Source organism: Corylus avellana, chromosome ca1, assembly GCF_901000735.1.
Source record: "Corylus avellana chromosome ca1, CavTom2PMs-1.0".
NCBI classification, from domain to species: domain Eukaryota; kingdom Viridiplantae; phylum Streptophyta; class Magnoliopsida; order Fagales; family Betulaceae; genus Corylus; species Corylus avellana.
The window spans coordinates 24,363,467-24,368,243 of NC_081541.1; the positions used below are offsets into that span (position 1 = coordinate 24,363,467).

The window sequence follows — 4,777 nt, forward strand, 5'->3', positions numbered from 1 at the left end:
ATATTTCACATTTTATTTTGTTTATTTTATTTTTGCTAACTCATTGTATGGACCCCAACATGGACCATAGGCAGAAGCTAGTGGGACAAGGTCATCACATCATGGTGGTACACGTAGTGCTACTTGTGTACTAAGGAGCCGAGGATGTAGTGCTACACAATGATGTTGTGTTCACTAACTTAAGTGATGTTAGTGATGTTATATAAAGTAACTTAAGTGCTTTTTTTGATGTTAGTGATGTTGTATTAAACACTTATCACATTCCCCGTTACCTTTGTTTAAGACGTTTTATTTTGCTTGTAGTGGATGAATGTAATATGCCACAATGTATGACAATGATGGTACTTTTGCTCAAAACTTGTTGACATTGTTGATTTTGTGTAATGTGCGTATGTATGCAATCTGTAATTTTGGCACAAAATGTTATGCTTATGAATTCCTACATACATCTACTAGAAATATTTTGCACTAAAACAGATGTAACAAAACAGGTAACCACCAAATATAGTGTGCTCACATTCGGTCCAACATTAACATACATATAATTATACAAATTCAAGAAGTCATTGAGGTTTTAATAATCACTTGGCCAAATCCCCTAATTGAAGCAAGGTGATACAAAGCATGCAATAGAAAAGCATTAGTCAATGCCCCATCAACCTTAGACAAATCAGCAATACACAAACCACCAAGGAAAAAACCAACATATATGTTTGAATCCTCAGTCTAGCCCTAATGATGACACTTCGCCCTTCAGGTAATTAACTTGTTTGTACAACCTAGGTAGGACCTCCCTTCCGCGAGCACAAGTTGGTTCATCATACCATTGGAAAAAAACGACATTGTCCAACTTTCTGTCATTACACAAACAAATTAACAATTAGGAACAAGTACGAAGTAACAACTATTTCTCAGCACCAGATTTGCCAAATTCAAATACCTTTTTGTGGTCATACATAGCACATCCATAGAATCACCACCCATGATTTCTTATAGTCGTGGATGTTATAATTGAGGTTGTAAGGCCGCACCTACATTGCATAGATTCTATGTCCTCTTTGGCCGACGATATTACAGATGCCGTCGACGTTGACTGTTCATTCTACAATTAAACCCCAAATCATTAGCAGTAATCACAGTTCCATTATGGGTTTCACAAAATAAAATTTACAAATCTTTTTGGGCTTCACAGTGTAGAGTTCGTCTTCATTGTCTCCTTCCCCGAGAATTTTCTACTTCCTATTCATCTTACTATCTGAACAAAACAATATACACATAACTAAACAATATATACCAGGTGTATAAAGGGAATAAGACTGGCCACACTTTTAAGAAGAAAGCTTGGGCAGGCATGGTCACAATATTTACTCTTACAAAATTTGGCTTCCACTGTGGTAAGGTGGTGTTGAAAGATCAATTAAATGGAAACCAATTTACATGAAGAGCTTGTTTCTCTCTCAAACTTGAACAACATACAAATTGATTAGAATCGCATATCTAGAATCGCCTACCTATATCATTTTCAAACTTGAACAAAACGAGGCACTTGTGAGTGTTTTTTGAATGCTATATTCTCTACAATAAATTCTAAGATTACTAATGATGCTTCTATTGATGAATACTCTGCATTTCATACAGTCATTGTCAAAGTATATATCGAAATAGTAGCATAAAGATTCTACTCACTCAAAAGGGGTTTTGTTGGGATGAAAAACAACAAAAAGTGGTAGCTGATGATTTGCTCTGAAATAATTACTTTATGCTATTTCACATTGTTAAACCAGCACAGACCACATGGGAAATTACCTTGGATGGATTTGCCGGTCAGTGGGTCTCGATTCTGGGTCAGAAATGGGTAGGCGCTGGATTCAGGTTGGATGCCGGTCCACTAGGCTCAACGGTAGATTTTGTCGCGCCGGTGTGTCTCCATTTAGCCGTCGGTGGGTGCATCGGTGGGTCTCCGTTCAACCACTTCGTGGGTCGGTGGGTATGCCTGGGATTGCATGGGTCGGTGACTCTCATCCGTTCGTTTCGTCGGGGAAGAAATATGACTTCGGGGTTTAAAATGAAACTCCAAAGTTTCCAAAACTCACCATTTTGGATGTTCCCAAAACTGTGAGTTTTGATCCTACGTGTACACTTGGACACGTAGGATCAACATTTTCACCTCATCTGCATTCATAAAACGCACCGTTTAGAAGGGACTAACGACAGTTACAAAATTTTGACGGCAGGAATTTTTATGGCATTTTGATTGACCCGGGGAGTTATGATATATTTACCCAAAAATTCAGGGATTTATGATATATTTACTCAATAATTTATTGATTTAATCATTTAAACGTCACAATCGAGCCTTGATCAATTCTTGTTAAAAAAAAAAAGGTTCAAAAGCTATCTAGTAGGGGTGAAAAGGTGGGTGGTTATTAACCGTCCGTTAACCGCACTAATCATTAACCGCTAACCGCACTAACCGCTAACCGTCTTTTCACCCCTACAGTAGCTAGGATTGATACATCATATTGTAAGATAATTGTGAAAAAAAATATATATATAATATAGCATTTCTCTTATAGCATTAATCTTACTAAAATTTGTTTGGCTATAACACTATCATTTTTATGAGAAAAAAAAAAGGGGAAAAATATTGAATTGGGCTCACTATTTCCACCAGTCAATACAAAGCATTCCCAATTTTCTATGTCTTGCAGAAGACCTCAAGGGTTCAACCCCATTATTTCACATTTTAGTTTTGTGTGGGACAATGGCAATAAATATCTGAGACCAAAGTCTTCATTTCACATTTTAATTTTGTGTGAAACAAATGAATTTTGGAGAAAAAGATTATATGGTCGGCTGGGGAGACCAAAGTCTTCATTTCACATTTTAATTTTGTCTGAAACGAATGAATTTTGGAGGAAACAAATTTGGTAATTGTATCACTTTTCTAGTCCTTATATGGAGAAAGACGTGTGGGTTCGGTTGGACTTTCATAAATCGGAAAATGAAATAAATTGACATCTTGAGAATTTATATGCTTTGAAAAATTTACAATGTTGAGAGTCTTAATTAATAAGTTTCGAGGAAAAACTTCATTTTTTATGAACGTGAATTGTACGCGTAAGAAAAAACTGAAATGATTATATGCCAACAAATTTTTTATCATATTGGAGTTTAAAAAAAATATTTAAAAGAATCTTTACTGTACAATTATTAGTTAGGGACTTAATTAGAGACTATTTATTAATTTCTTTTTACCACATTGGAGCCGCGGCCTTAATTTTTTTTTTTTAAAGAAAATATTTTGTTGTATAATTATTAATTGGGGGCCTTAAGTCGCATAAGGGTTGAGTCAGCACTAAACCACTGGAGCATTTGTATTTGGCTCATAAAATTTTAGCTAAAGAATCATATATTTCTATTTTTCTCACACAAGGAGGCTCTCCTCTGTTTAATGAGGCGTGATTTTCAGCCAATTAAATTACCCATTGAGGACTTTACATATATTATTTTAAAAAGCAAACTTCATAAAATTCCTTGAACTTTTAGGTGCTTTAAAAGTATCCATAAATTTTAAAAATTCTCAGTTTTTGATATCGAACTTTTAATTTTTTTGCAAGGTTATCCCTCCATTATGATTTTCAGTTAAATCGTAAGGAATACCTTAAAAATTACCAAATACTTTCAATTTTTATTTTTTATTTTTTTTAAAAAAAGCCCGGTAAGTTTACTGATATGTGGATCACAAGAGGCCTAGATGACCAAGCCGCCGGTCACCCGTTGCACAAATTTAAAGGTACCAGATGGGGCTCACACGTAGGACTTTAAGGCTAATTGACTCTTTCCGGCAAACTTTTCCAATGAGTCTTCATAACGAAGACCACATGATCACCTGTGTATATATCATGAATATATGGTGTGGGTGCAAGAGGAAAATAAGGAAATATTATCAGTGAGAAATTAGAGCAGAGAAACTTGAGAGTATCGGCATTTAAAAGGAGGGATTGTGGAGCTCTCAAGCAATACAAGCAAAATTTGCAGGTTCTTTACCTATCCTCTATATATTTCACTTTGTTATCTACTTTCTCATAAGATGTGTTAAAGTTTCCTTTAATAATATGTAGTTCAGTTATTCATACATTGTTCATGGAAATTAAGAATTTATTACACAGCCATTATGCATGGTATCCCACCTTATAGGAGATAAAATCTAATATTCTCCTTCTAATAATCAACTATTTATAAAGAATGAAAAAAAAAAAAAAAAAACTTTCCCCAGTTATCATTGTCCTAAATTCACAACTTTATGTTTAAGTTCAAATTCATATCCAAGTATTTAGTTTATAGGAAATGTTAAGTACTCTCCTAATGTTCTCTTAATGTTCTTCTCATCCTAAGTGTATATTATTTTTTAAAAATCAAGTGAGCTGTCAACTCACTTTTATATATAGATTTAAGATTCTTACGAATAAATGGAAAATCAAATCGCAAGATAATTAGAAATAAATAATAGGGGAAACTTTACTAAGCCCCCCAGAACTTCCGCCCGATTTTTCAGTCTCCCCCTGAACTTTCAAATCTCTTATTTTGAACTCCTGAACTTCCATTTGCTCTCACTTTAGACCCCTCTGTTAGTTTTCAATGTTAGATTAAACGGTTTGACTTTTTATACCCATTATACCCCTACGTTAAAACTACACAGTTTTGGGCTTCAAAACTACAACACTCACCCAGCCCAAAACGACGTCGTTTTGGGCATTAAATTTTTTTTTTTTTT

General features: G+C 34.6%; 1 protein-coding gene across 1 annotated transcript in view; it reads left to right on the plus strand.

The window, feature by feature from the left end:
- Nucleotides 1-3,944: 3,944 nt before the first annotated feature.
- Nucleotides 3,945-4,777, plus strand: part of LOC132167205 (UPF0481 protein At3g47200-like) — a 3,596-nt gene continuing 2,763 nt past the window's right edge. The window contains exon 1 of the mRNA XM_059578114.1: nucleotides 3,945-4,041. The gene's annotated coding sequence lies outside the window, so the exon portion shown is untranslated. The remainder of the gene's footprint in view (nucleotides 4,042-4,777) is intronic.